The sequence below is a fragment of the Equus przewalskii genome, chromosome 1 (assembly GCF_037783145.1).
Source record: "Equus przewalskii isolate Varuska chromosome 1, EquPr2, whole genome shotgun sequence".
NCBI classification, from domain to species: Eukaryota; Metazoa; Chordata; class Mammalia; order Perissodactyla; family Equidae; genus Equus; species Equus przewalskii.
In genome coordinates this window covers 151,321,256-151,342,408 of record NC_091831.1, presented here as the reverse complement: position 1 = coordinate 151,342,408, position 21,153 = coordinate 151,321,256, and the positions used below count along the sequence as shown (strand labels likewise).

Sequence of the window (21,153 nt, the reverse complement as noted above, 5' to 3'; positions counted from 1 at the left end):
GAATTAGTATTTTTAACAAGTTCCTTCTGTTTGCTTATGCAACAGCCTAGCACTGGCTCTTAAACTGGCTTCTGCAAGCCACTGAACTAGATGACCTTCTAATTTGAAATAAGATGCAACCTCAGGAACAGGTAGGCAGTTAAAATTCTATTCTCCTCCTGTGAATGGGGTTTGTGGTCATGGCAAGCAACTACAATCTGGCCTGGGCCTTCCTCCCTGCAGGAAACCGCAGCGCTCTCCATCACATGTACTGACCAACACAAAGTAGCCCCATCCTAATCTTCCAGAGGTTGAACAGGAATAAAGAAGCTGTACTACACTGGCTCTTAAAATACAGACCAGCAGCATTAGCACTGGTGAAGAAATGCAAATTCTTGGTGAGAAGTGTAAATTCTTGGACCCATCCCATCTCCTGAATCTGCATCTCCGGGAGTAGGGTCTAACAATCTGAGTGTTACTAAGCACTCCTGGTAATTCTGGCGCCCACTCAAGTTTGAAGAGCCCTGCTGTGGAGCACAGAGAAGATCCCCTTAGCCTACGTATCCCCGGTGGTGGTTGTCTGAAGGCCTGGATCTAATCTCTGAGTCCTCCTCCTGTTTTAAGATTCTGAGACATTTTGAGAGCATCTCTGGCCGGATTTATACCCATGCTCTGGAGGAAGTCACGTGTACTTTCCATAGCTGAGCACACTATGCTCAGAGCATGGCATTGCTCTGGAAAGCAGTCTCAGTCTATACCTAACTAAAAGAACAATCCTAAGACAGTCTAGTTGCAGGAAGCTAAATCCTGGGATACCATGGGTATCCAGGTGTGGGCAAAATCCATATCCATAGCTATGTAGCCAGTGAATCAAGGAAGGCTATGGACACATTATGAGAGGAGCCTCAGATGATTCTAAAGCGCAAATTCCCAATCCATAAGATTCTTGGTCATAGAAACTACTAAGCCAAAAGGACACCACTTCCTTTCACTGGCATATTGTCTTATTTCATTTAGCCAAAAATCTGTCTATATTTTAGACACCAATTGCTTGACTTGGAATAAAGAAATGATACAAACAGTAATGATGTGCTATGATGAGTCCAATACCACTGAGAAGTGGCCTTTTTGCCCTATCGGAAATATAATACAGCCACCAAGAAGGTTCTAGTCCATCTTCTTCTACCTTCTCCCCACTCCCCAAAAGAACCCAGACATTTACCGGTAAAGAAACTAAGTCCAGGAGGTCAGATCCTTGCCCAAGATTCCCCAGCCACATGTGATCAAGGATAAACTGGTGTCCAGGCAACTTCAAGTCCCATGTTACTATCACCTGTATTCTCACATTAATATATTGTAAATTATCTTTTACTTGTCAAGGCATTACCTCATTTGAACCCTGTTATCAGTGACAGATCTAAGCAAGGCTTGATGCTACAGGCAAAGGTCTAGATGCAGAGGAGAGATTAGATCTCAGGCCCAGGGGCTAGGACAGAGCTCCAGCTGGTTCAGTCTGGTCCAGGTTCAAACAGAAATGCGCAAACCTTTCTCTCCAAAGTAAGTCAGCGCTTGTAAGGGCTTTAGATAGATTCAGCACAGCAAGAGTCTTTGAGACTCAGGATTTTTCTAATAGATTTATTATGGTCCAGGTGGAGACCTTTAGATGGACAGCACCAGAGTGACCTTCGGAGCTCAGAGATGCTACAAATATTTGAGGACCTACTGTCCATACAGTCAGCATCTCATGGGCTTTGATGCCATCACCATGCAGTCCTATTAACTGCATAGAACCGTGATTAAAGTGACATGTCCTCTGCCTCAAAGTCATTTTTTTAAAGATAGAATAAGGTGTCTATTTTGGCACAATGCCAAATAACATTTAAAACTGACCTCTCAGTCTATATCTTCAGAGAAATAATTAGGACAAACGAATATATATTTTAGTTAATAACATTTGTACTTCTTTTGGGTAAGTTGGTGGCACATTACTTAATCCTCACTCCTCCAAGTTTTGGACCAAATTTAATAGTCAAATACATTCATAACAAAATATATGCTAAGTAAAAAAAGAATGATATCTCATCTGGAAGAACATGGCTTTTTTTCCCATCTCTTTTTTGATAAATAGAAACTCACTATGTTCATTATCATTTTCATTTTGTGCAATGTAAATTCACTAATTTTATACACAAACACACACACATACATGTATACCCTCCAAACAACGTATTTCCAGAAATTAGGTATATTCATGAATACATAGATATTTATATATGTGATCATAAACCTACATGTATATAAATTAAATTGTATCTTTTTCAAATAATTCACCAATTTGTACACAAGTATCCAAATATATTTGCATATTAACTGCATATTTTTGCCTATAGTCATATATACATTTATGACTATATGTTTACATACACAAATTTATAGAGTTCTTAAAATGTTTTTATTTAACATTAAATAGAGTAGTCCCTTTTCTACACCGTTTCTCTATCTCTAGAATACAGGCTTCTCTCCTTTATCAATACTATTGTCACTTTCATTATCATCATTATCACAAATAACTTTCATGGGGCACTTGCAATGTCCCAATCCTCATTTAACCTTCACAGCAAATGAAGGAAATAAATACTATTATCAACTCCATTTGGCAGATAAGAAAACTGAGACTCAAAGAATTAAGTAACTTGACCAAGGTCACACAGTAGTAGCAAGCGGCAGAAGGGCACCTGTCCTCTGAAGCTCATGCTCAGATCTTCTCGCCTCTCCCTTAAACCACTAGGAGGACAAGAAGCTGTGAAAAGTGGAGCCAGATTCTGCCTTAACCCTCACTGCTCAAGAAACAAACCCCAGGAGTGAGGCCTCAAATAGGCACATTTATGTCCCAAAAAGATAGTGGGTGACAGCACATTTAAAAGTAAATATGAACCAAGAAATAAGCAGATGCATGTTTCTACATAAATAAGTATATGCATTATCTTTGGAATCATTATTGTTCCCTGTGGATCTAAATTTCATGTTAAATGCAATTCTGAAATAGGAACATCTGTCGAATTTTAAAGACTTTTCTGAGCCACAGGCTCTTTCAAGATTCCATGCCTTTAGTCCTTTCCCCTTGGTCTGGAATGCCCTTTCTCTTCATTATTTCCTTCCCTCCTTCCCTTTCTTCTTTGCCCAGGCAAACTCCTATTCAACCTTCAAAACCCAGTGAAAAAGGAACCTCCTTCATACAGCTTTCCCCAGTTCCATCAACAGAGTTAGCGTACTGTGCTTCTACATCCTTAGCAGTTTGTTCTTGCCTCTGTTACATTTACTTTTCTGGTTTGCAATTCATCTGTTTACTAATTTGTCCATCCCGCTTGACTGTGAGCTTTTTCAAGGCAGAGGCTGTGTCTTATTCATTTCTGAATCCTGACACAGAGTAAACACTCAAACATTAATGGACTGGACAAATTGGTAGCAAGAGTCTTTAGACATATTATTAGGATCCTATGAAAATGTAACCTGCTTTGAAGAAAGCGTCTATGAAGGAGAGTCCCTGGCTCTCATAATCTGCTCTGGGAGTCACCAAGCTTTAGGCTCCCTCCCTCCCCTCTCCCTGCCCTCGGGGCACTGGGTGCATCATGCCCAGTGTTATACTGTTCCCATATGTGCACGGCCCTTCGACGTCGGAGGCACGTGTGATATTTTGCTTTTGAAAACAGTGCTCCATCTCAAACCTGCCCTATTTCAACAGGGAAGAGAGAGTTCTGGGAGAGAGTGGGCTGCCCGTGGCCCCGCCTGTTCAGATTACTCTGAACATTCCAGTTAAAAATGAAGCATCATGTAGCCACTGAACTGCAACATGCAGTTCTTTGTGAACTCATTTTCTGTCCTCATTTCTGTATGCTTTTTTCCTCTTACTATAGTCCTTTGGAAACAGGATTAAAATGTACTAACAGTCCAAAGATATTTTCTTTCAGAGACTACCTTCCAGGAGTTTAATTTAGGACATCCCACTGAGAAACCTACATCAGGGTTTCAGATGAGATGAAAAAAAGCAAAACAAAAAGAAGCAGCCGCCTTTGCCTCGTTCTGTTTTAAACGATGGCCTCACAGAACTTGCTTTCCAAGAACCATCCTCAAAGTGAATCTTTTTACACACTCACTTTACCTTTTTCCACATCAGATCGGGTTGGGGGGAGGGGGCAGCTGTGGACCCAGAAATGTGGGGAGGGTGAGAGGCGAGAGGTGGGGTGAGGGGCCAGCAGTGAGACCTGCTAATTACTGCTCTCTTTTACTCTCCTGCTGTGCTTAACTGTCTGGACACGTTAAAGTGAAATTTTTCTGTGATTTTTCAAGTGACGAGTTCATGGCCCACTAGCACGGAGGGAAGCAGAAGGGATGAAATGCTTTCGTTTACATGCAACATTTACTAACTGTGTGGGTTTTCCGACATTAAAGAGAGGACAGTGACCCAGGCCACCTTTTTCACACTCAAAAGAGCACTGAAAAAACAAGTCTTCATCGGCTTACCTCAGGCTTCCCTGGTCCTGAACACCCTCCCCCCGGGGTAGGAGCAGAAAGGGAAAAAAGGAGGGGATTTTGCGCTCCTTTCTCTTCAACTTTTCAGGCGGTATAAGCAGCATTTAGCAAATTCAGCCCCAAATGGCTCCAAATGCTCAGAGCGGCAGGGGCCCATTCTTTGTTATCCTCCCTCTATTTACACAGGATTTACGCGGGCTCTCCACTGAAGAGACCCAAAGCACTTCCATTCTCCCCGGCTGGGCCAGGCCTGTGGCCCTGGCTGCTTCCCCCGACCTGCGATGGGGGATTTCTGCAACCTGGAGAAGCCAACCCACCGCTCCCTAACTGAGTGATCCCCAGACAACCTGGCTGGCGCAGGCAGATGCAACACGGACGCCTGCGAAGACAGCTAACCTTCCAGAAGAGAAAGCAAAACCCAGCCAAGGCTGTGCAAATGTGTGTCCAGAGACAAATAACACGCACTTTAAAATATGCATCTATATGATAGAATGGAAAGTGGTGGGTGAAAAAAAATTCAGACTGCAGCTTGGATGAAAACCACTTCACCCACTGGTTGGAAAAATAAAGTGTAAAAACAGACAGATGGACACATATGTAAATGTGGCTGTGTTTTAGGCTTTAGCTGGCAACGTGAGCGTCGTAGTATAGTTTTGCACGCCTGTATTTTCCATATCATGTTGAATCCTGTTAACTGTTGAACAGAAACATCCTCATACTGGTCCTTGACCAAATCAGTCCCCTCAATTTACCCGTCAGGAGCCATAAAATGGCTTTGTTTATTGACTGGAACCTTCTAATCCTTTCTAGCAGAAAAGAAAGAAAGCTTCCAATATTCTTAGCCTATGTTTCACTTAAGTTGGTTACTCTTATTTGAAATATATATATATACATATATATAAAATGTCACTTGAAAATTTTAAAATGTTTCACGAAAGGATATCTACTCTATCTATTCTCCTAATCTCCCACAGAATTCTCTAAAGGATCTTGACTAAACTCAGCAAAAAAGTATATTCCTTTGCCATTGTAATTCAGCCGATTGCTTAATCTCTATGGTGGAGGATAAAAGAGTATACTTGTTACTCCGTTACCTGTAAGCACATACAAAAGCACAGAGTAGGTTCTGAAGTTATTCATAGTACATCATAATAAAGCTCTTCTCAACACACTAATGATTCATTTTTAGTGATCGCTCAGATGCCCTTTTCCACCGTTAACACTCAGATTTTATTAAGGTAGAAAGCAGGGACAAATGTCCACTCGAGTCCCAGCTCTCGAATTTGACTCTCCTTGCACTATACTACCTACAGCTAAAGCTTTTTTTAATGTTCTGTTCGCCTCCCTAGAGTGGCATTTCAGCTAACAGAGTTCACAATCTTTCAGCCCTAAACACAGAAGGCTGCTATCTTCAAGTCATCCTAGGAATGTGCCAGATACCATCATCTCCCTCCTGTGATACAAAGAACCAGAAAGTGAGAGAGACCCAGAGAAGACCAAGCTGATCAAGTTACCAACAGCCCAGAATGCCCCTCTCAGAAGGTTAATCTTTGAACCAGTAAATGTTATAATTAGGAGCCTTGAAGTTAGGCTGGGGCTGGCCATTGAAAGCAAGACCCGAAAAGAGAAAGTATGAATGGAACACATCTCTTTCACCTTAATGGTTTGACACAAGGGCCATGATTTTTGTGGGAAATTATACAAAAATGAATTGTTATATGAGTCTCTTCCCCACGTCTCCTACAAAGGGAAAAAGGTGGTCGGGGAGAAATGTCTTCCCAACTTCACTCAGCTATGTTTCCGTACAAATTGTGAAAATTATGCAAATAACAATTTTGGCACCTTTGCTAGAGGAAAACATTATTAAATTATGCTCTAAGTATTTTGTCTGCTTTAGTAATTACTCTCATGTAACTGTAAATATAAATAGCTGTTATTCTGTTTAAATTTTTAATCATGCAAAATATTGTCACACAAAATGTCCTTCTGTTGCCATCTAACTGGGATTTTCTTTTTTAAAATATCCATATTTAACTGAAGTGGACTATTTTTAGCATGGTAAAGTGTTTTAGTAAAGATAGCTGGTTAACATCTCTGAATCAACAGGTTTTCAAGGGAAGATATGGCCTTTATATTTGCAAAAAGAATTTCTGACAAAAGGCCTTTTATATAAAACGTATTTTTAACATTTTACACTAAAACTAGAACATAATTAGTCTGCTTCCAAGAATGTATTAACTACATCAAACCTATATGTTCAGTAAACAATGATAATATTCTCATTTTATCATTAATTATAGGATTTTATATCTTATTGTCTCTTTTAGAGTACTTTAATATTAAATGAAATGTGATATATCTACCAATAACAGAATTTGTTAGGGGAATAACAAAAAAGCAAATTCTATCTGTAGCAAAAATTATTTCATTCAATTTTTAGCATCTTTACTTCATGGTCATATTTGCTATCCAAAACAAAAATAGGGACCATACATCTTTTTAATATCAAACAGCTGATCAGTTAGGAATCTTAATATGGTATTTTTCTGTGAATTTAAATCGGCAGATACTATTCCAAATAGCAGAAGAACAAAAACAAAAAGAATCCGAATATTTCTTCCACTTTCTCAACTATTGTAAAATGAAAACAATAGACTATTTTCATAAAAGTGCAACTTTGCAACACCAACATATTCAACAACTGATGCTGTTAAATAATGCGAAAAGAAACCCTTTGTCTTAAGAGGAAAGATAGCCACCTCTATAACCATCATGCTTACTGAAACAACTAGGTTGAGATATCTATCAACATTCTCTTTGGGAAATTTTTCGGAAGCTAGTCACAGCCACATATAGACGAAAGAACACTAGCACCTACGGAGTTGATAACTAGCTTTAGGTGAATCCTTTTTAAATCATTAACACATCAGAATTGGAGCATGTTTCTGAATTATTTAAAAATTATATTTTGTACATTTTTCGAAGAACATTTTCACACCACAATTTCCTATTAAAACTTTGGGTTTTTGTTTAAGAAGTTTATTAACTAAATTATTAACATTTAAAAAGTAGCTACTGTGCATTTAGGCATTACACTTACTATGATTGTTTTAAACGAATCTACTTCTATGATTTGAGAACAAGCAGGTGTGTTTTTGTAATGTAATGCAAATGGATATCCACAACATATATGTAATAGCCCTAAGGGAAACAAATAATATGACTGCTTAATAACAATAGTCTAAGATAGCATAAAGATAGTATAAACTGATTATTCTTCATATAGCCTATGTACTAAAGAGCTACAGACATGGGGCCCTTTAAAAGAACATCTTAAATGAGAATGATAGCTAACAGGTACTAGGTTTCTTTTAGGGTAATGAAAATGTTCTAAAATTGATTGTGGTGGTGTTTGCACAACTCTGTGAGTATACTCAAAACCATTGAATTATACACTTTAAATGGGTGAATTACATAGGATGTGAATTATATCTCAATAAAGCTGTTATATTTTGAAAAATGAAAACATTTTGGCCTCCTTATACAAAACAGTATGCTGCAAAAAATATAAAATCCTAGAAGCTGAGTTTGAAAATATCCATAATCTTTTCTGAATTGCTTCAAAACAATGTGATTTCAAGGCCACTTACAAATGTCATCTCAGCATCTTGCATATAGACAAACATATGTACTCAAAAACATTTGGGGTGGATTTTATACTGTTTACATCACACAGGTACAAATTAATGGAAAGTAGATTGACCTTAATACTGACATTAACCCTTCTCCACTCTCTATTCCATTGCATTATAGCAGAACCCTAACCCCAATTATTTACCTCTTTCAAGGCTTACTTTAACCACCAGAATAACTCCGGAAGACTTACGCACACGCACACACACACAACTCATACATTTCTTCTACATAAGCTTCTTCAAGTCAAGAACCATATCTTTTACTTTTTTCATATCATTCTTAGAACTTTGAATAATGTTATGGGTGCAGTACGTGCCTAACCTTGTATTGAATGAATGGATAAATGACTTTCATATTCCTTGGAATATCCTTTCTTTTTTGTGGGTTTATATCTAAAACTTGCAAACTGAAGCTTTCTAGAACATTGGTCTCTAAGAGTTGAAAACTGGCCATGAAGTTGATGTTTCATAAATTTCAAAGGCATTAACTTGTAAGATACCCTGCCTAGAAGAAGCAATGTTATCGAAACTGACGACAACAACAGAGGTGCCCTACATTTGAAAGAGTGCCCTACATACTTCATTCACCCTTCTTTTTCTAAATTTTGGATTTTATTCTATTTCTTTAGGCAGCTATACTAGTTTGTGTGTACACTGGAGGCTCAATTCTGCCATATTCCTGCCCCTCCACTCTGTCCCTCCACCCCTTCCCCACATAACCACAGAGGCACATACCCCCAGGGTTGGGGGGAATGGTGATGCGATGGAAGAAGCATGAGCTGCAGAAGAAAGCAAATCTTGTACTAAATTTCCAGATCTATTTCTTACTGGTCGAGTGTGACCTTGGACAAGAGATTAACCCTCTGAACCTTAGTTCCCTCATCTACAACATGGGAAGAATAATACATACCCAATAGGTGAATTGTGAAAATTAAATGAAAAATAACAAGAGTAATAGCTATTATTTATTAAATCCCCACCTTCTACCAGGTGCTTTACACTTATTAACAAGGTTGAGAATTTTATAAAGGACAATCTAGCTTCACATAGTACATGACACAGCAAAGGTACATCCGTAAATGTTAGCTATTTCCTTTCTCAGGAGGAACTAATATGAAAGGATAAACAAAATGTGGTATATCCATACACTGAAATACTAATCATCAATAAAAAAGGATAAACTATTGATACATGCAACATGTTACATCTCAAAGTCATTATGCTAAACGGATGAAGCCAAACACAAAAAACTACATACTGTATGGTTCCAAATATACTAAATTCTAGGAAACGCAAACTAATGTATAATGACCGAAAGCAGATCAATGGTTGCCTGCCTGAGGAGAGGTGCAGAGGGAGGGATGGGCTAAAAAGGAGCACAAGGAAACTTCTGGGTGGTGATGGAAATGTACAGTATCTTGATTATGGTGCTGGTCTCATGAGTGTAGACAACTGTCAAACTCATTAAATTATATACCTTAAATGAGCGAAGTTTTTGTATGAAAATTAAACCTCAATAAAGTTGATAAAATAACGTTAAGTAGATTTTAGGCAAATCTCCATAAGCCTGTTATTTAGCATGAAACAGATTTTAGTGGAAAGTATAGTCGCAATAGAGAGAGATGGGAGTGGGGATTCTCCCACTTATGGCAGTGAAGTTCTCAAAGGGTGAAATCATTTAAAGCAGCATCTGAAAGATGCTGTAGGGAGAAGCCCAACATGATGTTTATAAACTGTTGGTTTATACTATTTTCTTTAACTTTGTGAAGATGTAAAGTGGATGGTCAGAAAGCACTTTGCAGATTTTACTGAAAAATGTTTTTCTCCATTGCCCAATCTCATTGTGACAAATAGTATTACCAAAGAACTATTCAAGTTGCACAAAAAAAGATCAATAATAATAAAAAGGTAATGGAAATAATTCTTTTTTATAGATTTATTTATTTATTTATTCATTCTGCTTTTTTCCCCCCAAATGCCCCCAGTACATAGTTGTATATTTTAGTTGTGGGTCCTTCTAGTTGTAGCATGTAGGATGCCACCTTAGCGTGTCCTGATGAGCAGTGCCATGTCCGGCCCGCGATCCAAACCGGCAAAACCCTGGATCTCCGAAGCAGAGGGTACGAACTTAACCACTTTGCCACAGGGCCAGCCCCCAGAAATAATTCTTAATAAGCTATTTTTTAAAACTCTCTCGGGGAATTGAGTATTAACCCATTCCTCCTCATCTTAAGAAAGTCTTACACTGGAGATCTTAGTCAATTTCAGAGGAAAATGACACGTCTGACGAAAGACTCTGAGCACCCTTAAGATAAAAAATGAACGGGAAATACAGAATTAATATTAACCCTTGCCAGCCAGCTCCATGCCTTCAGATAAGTCCTGAATCCATCATATGAATATGGAAGGGAACTCACATTTGTGGTGCACCTAGTATGTGCTAGGTACAATAGGTTTCATCTTAGCCACAGGACAGAGTTTGCTTTTGGTTTTGTTTTTGTGAAGACTGACCCTGAGCTAACATTTGTGCCAATCTTCCACTTTTTGCTTAAGGAAGATTGTCACTGAGCTAACATCTGTGCCAATCTTCCTCTATTTTTTATATGTGAGATGCCACCACAGCACGGCTTGATGAGCAGTGTGTAGGTCAGTGCTCAGGATCCAAACCTGTGACCTCCAGGCCGCCAAAGCAGAGCACATGAATGTAATCACTATGCTACTGGGACAGCCCTCAGAGTCTGTTATTTTAATTACTATTTAATATCTTTGGAAAGTGAAGCCAGCCAGGTTAAGAAACTTACCTAAAGTCACGCGGCTAGTCGTTAACAGAGGTGGATCTTTAACTCTAATCTGTGAGCTCTCCTTCCCAATACAGCCTCGACTCTCGTATGGAATGGAATTCATATTTTGAACAAGCAGAATGTGGGAGAAAACAGTGCCTCATGGCTTTGAACCTGGGTGACTAACACCTACTAACGCCTGATCCTGGCCAAGCGATTCATCTGAATTTGAGATGTGTGATATTTGGCTCATTATCATACAATCAATAAGAGTTAGTTTCATTCCATTCTTACTTTTTCCTTCCTTCTTTCATTTCTTTTTAATGACTCATTTACATGGGGAAAAAAAATGAAAACCGAGTCACCACTGGCTGAAAAACACATTTTCTTAAGAAAAATAATTTTTTCCTCAGTGTTCCAGAACTCACACTTCAAAATGGCACAAAAGCAAAAGGTCACATTTGCCACCACATAGGAAATATTACCACACCTGATTGCCATCCATCCAATTCTAAAAAGACGAGGAGCTGAATGCCACATAACTATTAGTTTGCTATAGCACACCTCCACATTCTGTCATGAAGACAGACAACTCAACTTGAGGGGCAGCAATGGGAACTTCATTCAGGCCCTGTGAACTGATAAAACAGGAGCTGTGAAGGTCTTTGTTTGCGAGGAAAAGTTGTTCAACCATTTCCCAGGAGGAAAAGGAAAGGGTTTGCTCTCGCAGAAGGTTTGTTCATATACCTGTGCGAAGCAGCCTAGGAGAGAACTGACATCTTTGCTGTAAGATCAGATCTCAGAGCCACCAATCAAACAGCAGTCCAACCTTAATATGCTGATGCAGCGAATTTCCGGATCCTGATCACACTAGGCTAGGGAGTCATTCTTCTCAGTGATAAAGTCGGTGAATGCACTCTTGAGAAGATAACAAATTAAAAACCAGCTGACTCGACTCCATTGGAGTGAGGAATTCACTGCTGACCCAGTACAACACAATTTCTACCACCAGTCAGTAATCACTGAAGAGGTGGCCAACTTCATTTCATAATTGTAAAACTATTCCTAACGCGGTGTTAGCACAGCTAAATGCTAACTGTCCGATTTACATCATGCGAATCTACTAAAATTGGTAACGACTTCCTCAACTGTTTATATCCTGAGTCTTCCTTATTTGAAAATTCAAAGATTCTACAGCAAATTAGAAATTCCCAAAAGTGGTGTATTATTTAAATGACCAGAAATGTGAAAAGAACTACATAACCTAGAAGTTTACTCCATTGCGAAAATACGTTTTATTTCTCTAGAACTGCCACTAAAATATCTAGTTTTTCTATAGTTGATGTATCACTCTGGTGGAAAGTAAAGTCGACATCTTCTATAAATCAACTACAAAAATATTAGGAAAATAATTAGCAGAGTAATTATTGCGAGACTTGTGTTCTAGACTTAGAAATTGCTCTTGGATAAAAATATCTTATATTTACATAGTGATTTTTCAGCTTTCAAATAATGTTTTGAAACTTTTCAGATAATTTTTTTCCAACGTACACAACAAAGTGTAAGAGGCATAAACTATGATCCTCATTTAACAGATAAAGCAAATATGATTAACTCTGCTAAATCCCTGCCTTTCTATTTCTATTTCTAGTACTTTCCATTACTTACAGTCTATGAATATTATTAGGTTGACCCACCTGAAACTGCTAACATTTGACCATTTTTAACTTACCAACATGGCAATTTTATAAAGCAATATTTTCAGCTTTATCGTCAATCATGATACAGCTGCTTCTTTTGCTTTTTCTATTTTTCAATTTGCTTGTTTTTAGCAATATATCTAGCCTCACTTTTACAAATCCCCTCAATTATTTTCTCTGTTTCTACTGAGTAGACAAAAAGATAAAGTGGAAATAAATACTAATAACAGAAGCCCTAGCCTATGAAAAGCCAATGAAGGTACACATAAAAAACTTACCAACAAACAATTAGGAGATAGATTTGGCTGCGTTTTCAAATGGGGTTGTAGCAAAAACCCTGTTCATACTATTCAGAAAAAGGAACTATTTTTGTCAATTCTAATTTCAAACTTCCACAATAGTAATTAGCATTGAGAAATGATTAGAGTACAATCTATTATATGTCTCTGGAGAAATTTGCACTCTAAATGCTTCCTATAATAACAACAACATTAATAAAAAATAATATTTATTAAGCACTTGCTCTCTTTCAGACACTCTGCTAAGCACTTTACATGAATTACCTCATTTAATTCTCACCATCCCATCAGGGTTGATTTTCCTTTTACACATGAAGAAACGGAGGCTTGAGAGGTTGAGCAAGTTGCCAAAGGTCATACCAGGAATAAGTGGCTGAGCTGGGTTCACACCCACACCCTTAAAACACTACAAGAGACTGCTTCTCCTGACAACTATCCCTGAGACTTCAGAGCCCATCTATCCAGCATTTTCCATCCTCACAAAAGCTCCTAACATTTCTGTACCCTACTGAATCACTCACTCGGCTAAAATTTTTGTGGTTTATCAATTTAAGCTAATAGGAAATTTATATTTTACTGTGAGTGTAAGCATCATGAGGGCCGGCTGTAGGGCCTTCGTATCACCCTGTACTCCCAGCATATAGAACAGTGCCCAGCACATAGCAGGCACTGAAGAAATACTTGCTAAAAAGCTAATAAATAATAATTCTTCCCTGTGTTATTTTCATTTCTAGAGCCTTTTCATTCACCTGTCTTCCCTGGAAGAAAGTAGAGAGCTCTCAACCACTTCCATTCTAGACATCACTCGACTTTGGAAACCTTCCACCACTGCCACAGCCACCACCACCCTCAGCCTTGCTGTAAGCACAAAAATTGATTCATCTCATTGACAAAAATGTGATAAAAGAACCCCAACCACAGAGGTGGAGAAACCACTCTTTCTCCTTGAACAAATGCTGCTTTCTGAGGCCCGTGATTGCTTTTCTTCTCTCGCTAAGGTTCAGTAAGTACCGGAAGCTTGGGCCCAGTGAATATGGGTCAGGTTTGTAACGTAACAACTCCACCCCTTTCATTACCATGAAATCACTTAACAATCCTGCAAGTTCTACCAAAAAAATAAAGTAATTGGTCCCAGCGGTTATTTAGGTGCTGTGGAAGTCTTAAAAACACTATTATCTCCCGCAGTGATTCGCTAGCCTTTCCAGACACCAACCAGCACATGGGGACTTCTAAATTACATACCATAATTGACATAAAATATCTGTCTCATCAGTGAATATCTTTATTAGCATCAAAATCACTCACAACTAGTGTTCCTCAATGTTATTAAACATAACTTGTTCTAGGTGTTGCTTTACTAATTAGTCAGGATGAGCCCGAGGAAGAAAATCTGGGTCATGTTAAATTAATTGGAATGAGCATGAAAATTAGCAGAGCAAACTGCATCAATTTTCTATAGAGAGTCTTTCTTCATGTTGAGAATAAAAATGGATATTATGAGGCATTAACCAAACTGCCTTCTGTGACTGCCAAGAGGTGTGTTACAGTAGCCCAAAATATCACGCTCGCAGATTTTCAGAAGTTAATGAGACATTTCCAGGAATGGTAAATACATGGTGTTAAAATGGGTGTGCCTCTGATGGGAAAATGCCAAGTCATTTCATGTTTATTCAGGCATAACAAGCTCTTCAAAATGAGCATAATTTAAGAGGTGAATAGTGCAAAGAGGGCTAACATTCAACTAATTTTCCTTCAGAAAGAAAAGATTAAATTGAACAAAAAAAATGAATTAAGAGGTTTACAAATCAACAAGTCAGCCACCAGGACGGCAGCCTCTGCGCAGCACCGGCGCGGCAGCCCCCGCCACAAAGTTTTCGAGAAATGTCCCGAAGGCAGGGAACAAAGCGAGCAGAACTGATTACAGCCCCGCTCACCGCCTCGCCGTCTCAACTCTGTTTGGCTTCCTAATGAGCTCACTAAAAACCTAATTCATCTCCCATAACCCTCCTCAGCCCTCCTTGAAATACACCATTATGGAAATTATAGATGAAACATTTCCAGGCTGGGTTCAAACCAGCGCGCCTCGCACTGGCGGGGCCCTGACCCCCACCTGGAGCACAATGGAGCAGGTCCGGCTCCGGCCTGCTCCCACCGCAGCTTCCAGAATAAAGAGGCCCAGCAAGGTTAAGACTCTTTCTCAGGGTGACAATGATTTCCGCCTTCACGCGCTCCCTCCCCTGAATGTGGGAATTTCGTGGGTTCCTCGGTACATCAGATACAAACTGTAACGCAGGAGAGGAGAAATGAGTTGTACTAATGACAAATCGCTGAAACAGACTAATGTGAATTCCCAGCCTGTTCATGAGGAAACTCCCCGGGTTCCTCATTACATAGAGTCAAATCCTCTCGGCACCTAGCCTGTAACTGGAAGATTACTGAATTGATGGATCCTTAGTTTAAAATGCAGCTGTTTTATTCTGCTTTAGTAATTAATTCTTTTTCCAATACTGTATTGATTAAGCGTAGAGCCTGATAAAGTTCAAACTGAGGAGAATCTCTCGTGGCGTCCTTAGTTGCTCAGGAGAGTCAATGAAAACTTCCTACAATTCCACCTGCCTCCTCAGAGTGCTGATCCAATGAACAGAACAGTTTTTTTCTCATAAATTAGTCAGGCCATGTGGAGCTGTATTAGCTGATAGTTGCTTTTGTCTCTCTACTTGCTGACTTGCTTTTCAGTTTTGCTGGCCTTTGTGTTGTCACACACAAAGTCGGAGTGCAGCTGCCATTCTGAACCCAAACCAAGGTAAAGAACAATTCGTACAAACTACATCCCACCCCCCCCACCCCCCCGCCCCGTTTTATACAGCTGCAACTCCCTGAGCAGTACAGGGCTCAGTGGGGCCTCTTGGGAGCCAACTTGCTGAGAAATCAGTGCTAAAGCATGCAGACATATTGTAGAACTGGGGGAAAAAAATAATAAAGTAACCTATTTTCTTCAAGGCTCTGCCAGCCTTTTTTGTCCTTTTTTCTTTTTCCCACTCCTGATACAACTTGGGCTCCCCTGTTTTCAGCAATGCGTAGTTCTGTATTTCGTGTTCACAGAGGACATCAAGGGATGACAGAACGCAGGGTAAAGAGAGTGATCAAGAGGCCAAGGCCTGGATCCCGGGCTGGTCAGGTGGCCTCTGTGAATTCGGGAACGTCTAGTAACCACACGGGCGTGGAATGTAACCATAGATAAATGGCCATTGTAAACACAATGGTATTTAGTAATAAGAGGAATCACCAACATGGTGCTCCTTTTCAAAGGGTCACATGTACCGGGGATCAATGTTGGGGAGCAGAACAAGCGCTATAACACAAAGTTTCTCAGATTACAGCCCTACACAATGGATTTTTGTTTCTACAAGGATCATCACGACTGGGAATGCTTTTAGAGCAATGGACTTATTCTCTACCTCCCCTCTGCCTCGCGCCCACACCCCACACACCCATCTACAGTCCCCATCCCGATGTGCATAGGCTTCATTCTCTGCATGAAAACAGGTCAAAGACGTGTTCTAGCCCATGAGCTGGTGGAAAGTACATCGTTGATTTTTTGAGTCAACTGCAACATACATTTATAGGAGAGCTCATATTGTTTGCTGCTTTTTAACTCGATTTCAGAGGGTGGGAGTCAGAGTAAAGGTCTGGAATAATTTTAGGAGGATCCCTCAAGTTTTCATCATTTAATACCAGATCCAAAGCTAAAACCGAGCTAGGATCCTGTGAGCAGAGTGGCTGGGACTGTTTTCCACGTTCTCTCAGGGGCCTGAGCTGACAGTACATTCCCCACCTTCACAGCATTCCTTCCTAGGTCAAAAGGTCATCTCTCACAGACGTCTCCAGCAGACACTCAGTTGTCAAAAGGTTGCATCATGTGATCTGGGCAGTCACTGCTCACAAAGCTCTTTCCTCATTGGGAAACAAACTTTGCAGGTCTAAATAATTTCCGCATTAAAAAATGTGTTTTCCTCCCTCCATCCCTACTCTTCTCTTCAGTTTTAAACAATGAGGTCAGCAGTGGGCACTACGTTTATCAGCAAAGGTCCCATAGATCACTGGGGTCAAGATTCCACCACTTTTACCGGACTATATTATGAGAAAAAATAACTGCCAGAGGTGATGTTGATTTCCTGTACTCAAAAAGAAAACAGGTGTCCCTTTTCCAGGGGATTTCATGTAAAAGGAAAATCCCATTTTTAAAGCAAACACACATCTTCTGAATAAATAAGAAATTGCAACTAGAAAAATTAATCTAAAAGAAAATACCAGAATCTTTTGTAAAATCATTGAAAAAGTTAAGATGGAGTTTTTGGATAAATGTATATTCGACTGCATTTAAATGACCAACAATGCACACAGTGTGTGACAAGGTACAAAACCAAAAGCGAGTTTGCTCAACAATCAGAACTTATGCAAGCACAAAGTTTACCATCAGTGATGTTATAAATATAAAAGTCCCAATTACTAGGGAGCAGGCTTTGCCTTTTTTTTTCAATTTCCTGCTGCCTAGATGAATAATATAACGATTTTCTCATTGTCGACGATTGTTACTTAGAGCAGCTTGAAGCTCTCACATGCAATCCAAAATGAGTCATTTATTTCTAGAAGGGAGTCAAACAAGTCTATCAACATTGCTTCTATTTATAAATTATATATTTAAGAGTAAAATAAAATAGTCATGGCTGAAATGTTACATATGGGAGATAAAGAACAAGAGATACTTTCAAATTATTTGGCCTACTCCTACGCAATAGAATTTAAAGACACTGATAATTTTTGTGTGAACTAAGCAATTTGTGCATTCGTTTATTCAAAAGAGCTTAATTAAATACACTCAGAAATGGGATCCAAGTTCTTACCTGTCTTTAGGATACTAAGGTTTGCAGACATATATTTTCCTAAGGTAATATCTTCTTTTTAGTTTTTAATGATCAAACTTTCCAAAAGTATATTTTTCAAAACTCATCTTTGGGGCTTTCACATGTCCACTTTTGGCTCCCTTGCAATTAACAGGAACTGACAAAGATGCATATTCTTACGAATGTGTGTAGTTTCGCTTGGTATAATCTACTGACTTTAAAGACCCCAGTTTTATAAGCTTTCCTTCGGTAGGTATTTCAGTGTTCTAAAAACAGTGTTATGGGCTGTTAAATTAAGCACATGTTCTACATTGACATTTTCGTTCCAGGAAGTTGTCGTGTGCCAAATTTGCCAGTTTAGTATCTGTAACCCTGGAGCATGTGCTCTATGCCTTTTTCATGGGGTGTTTGAAAGGTAACTGAAAATAAATTAAACAATTATGACAGAGACTCAAATAGAAAAAGATATATTACATGGGAGGATAAATTGGTATCTGAACTTTTTACAGAAGTTTGGGTGGGATCCAATGAAACAAGGTGAATAAAATGAACGTGTTTATGATCTTGTAATGACTTACAAGCTTATCACCGTTTCTGGTACTGCGAATCTGACACTCAGCATTGGGCATTAGCTATAGAATGCAAGGATCCTGTACAATTCTAACAATTGGAGAGAATGGGCCTAAAAATAGGAACTTGGGGGCCAGAATCACACTTTTTCTGCCAAAAGAATCTGGGAAGAAAATAGGTACCTAATAATGAAGTGGCATGAATTTAATTATCGTCTATTTTGAGTATCACACAGTTTGTCGCCCTATCAATCAAGAAAGGAAATAACCAAAAAGTTAAGAATTCCCTACAGAGAATATAGGATGCAATTAATAATTTTAAATAGGCATGGTTAGACTCCTGCCCAGATTTGCATCTGATCCTCCTAGGTGGTGTGACTATCCATATCTACATTTTTCATACCTATTACTACCTCTCTTGATCATAGGACTTCAGCTGCAGGCACTTCGTCTCTGAAGGCAAAATAGGCCTTCCCACTGGGTGCACACAAATATTCTTCTAAGTGTGACTATGGAGTAAGGACTCAAACAGTTGGGAGATGGGGGCCCAAGCGACTGGGGTGCCTCCTAAGAAGAAGCTACATTAGAGAATCACAATATATCAAGATGCCCTAAGAAAAGGTCACATGATCCCACAGTGGAAGTGTTCAAGGGCAGAGATGCTAATTTATCTCTCCTCCAGGAAGCAGACTAGTCTCTATAATGCATAAAATTCTACATCAAACAACGACTGCGCCACATCTGTGAAATACCTTTAACATACAGGTCTTTAGGTAAAACCACCAAACTACTACATATTAGGGTTCTTTGGTTGCAAAGGTATCCAAACTCAAAACACATTAAGAATATTTCAGAAGTCGCTTGTTACCACATCTACCTTGTCAAGTCCCTCATTAGAGACCCGAACTGGCATCAAATCTTTCAATACCTACAGTTAACATTTAAAACAAATTCTAAAATAACCAAATTATTTCACTGAAATAAACTATACAAGGAGGCAGGAATTCTGGGCCTTTCGGGAGATGTTTGGAGAAGCTTAGAATTATAGTCACCAAACCAGTTTTTCTGAAACCCTTTTCAAAAGTGTAGCATTTCCTGTTAACTTTTGAAACTTTAGATCTCTCACTGTAAATAAAATAGCAGCCACAAAACATCATAAAAGAACTTTAAAAAAATCTCAAAACTGCTTAAAAGAAGTAGGCAGAATACAAAGGAAGTCAATACAATTTTGTACATTCAAGACGAGGCATTTTATTTCTCTAAGTGAACTGCTTAAAAACATAGGGGAAGTGACAGCTGAGACTAGGACTTATAGCTCCTGACACTTTAGAGTCAGTGATCTGCTCAGAAGCCCACTAAAATATTTTCACTCTGCATCAACAGCAACAAGTTATAATAAAAGACACAAGAAATTTCCACAGATCCCAATGCCCAGGGTGGGCCAGTGAGACCTATGAAGCAGAACTCTTTGATCTCTATTTCGACACACTTTGCATGTGGCACTAACCTGACAACTTGGTCCTTCCTCTTACTGATGTCTTTCGAATAATTCTGATGCCCATCCAGCATAAGAATTGCAGGGACTAACTATCATTGTAGTGTATCTATATATTTTAACTTGTCTTCTTAGAGAAGAAGTGGATTGCTAAAGTAGGCCTAGAAAATGACTTGAGAATGTCCCTTCTTCAGTGACAAAAGTTGTAATAATAAGAAGCAGAAATCAATAAAGAGATTTAGTTGCAAAAATATAAGCCCACAGAAGGAAGGGTAGACCCCCAAGATGTAGTCAAAGAAGTGGAGGGAAAGCCTTTTACATGGAAGACTGGAACATGCAACTTTAGTCCCTTCTTACTTTGTGGTCTTATCCTATGATCGTGGAGACTGAACAGGTCAATATTTAAAATCAAAATAAATACCTATGTTCATCTTCTGCAACTACCTGGGAGAAATTCCAACCAGATCCTTCACGAATTCTAATTTTAACCTGGTAAGGACAACTAAATGGTATGAAATCTACATTTAAGGACATTTGAAGAATTTATCCAAACCTATCTTCTTCTGTTTAGTTCTACTATGTGCCATACTGATTTTCTAATAAACGTTAGGTTTTCAATTCAGTTGGTCTAACCATATGTTTATTGGAATATATGAGAAATTTGGGAACCAGTGATTTTTGTACCTTCATCATCATCCTATTCTTCAAGATAATGATTTAGAAAACTTTCTTTGTTCAGCTGACTCTTGAAACAATATCAGAAAAATGTTGGAGGGTTCTGTGTGGCCTTCAGGGAATGTGGTCAGATGCCAATTCTATATGCTATCAATAATTTCCCAAGATTATACATGAAACCTGCCACCCATACATTAGAAACCTGCCACCAAATTAGAATTTATAGGGTAGATTTCTAGAAATGAGTTTGATCTCCAATGCTGCTATGCCCTACCATTGCATCAAACAACTTTAGAGAAATGTCTGGGTATATGACAGAAAATATCAAAACCCACCTGAAATTTTCAGGATGGGGGAAAACACCTCCAGCCCCAATTTCTGGGATGACAACAGGTGTCTGATACCATTGACACCTCTTCTTGTAGACAGAGAGTGGTCAAGTGGTTAAGTGCATGGGATTGGGGGTCAGAAAGACCTGAGTTAGAAACTCGGCCCAGCCACTTTCGAGATATTCAAGGAAAGGAAAG

General features: G+C 39.0%; 1 protein-coding gene across 22 annotated transcripts in view; it reads right to left on the bottom strand.

The window, feature by feature from the left end:
* Positions 1–21,153, bottom strand: part of MEIS2 (Meis homeobox 2) — a 202,108-nt gene that overhangs the window by 143,546 nt on the left and 37,409 nt on the right. The gene's annotated exons all lie outside the window — the stretch shown is intronic.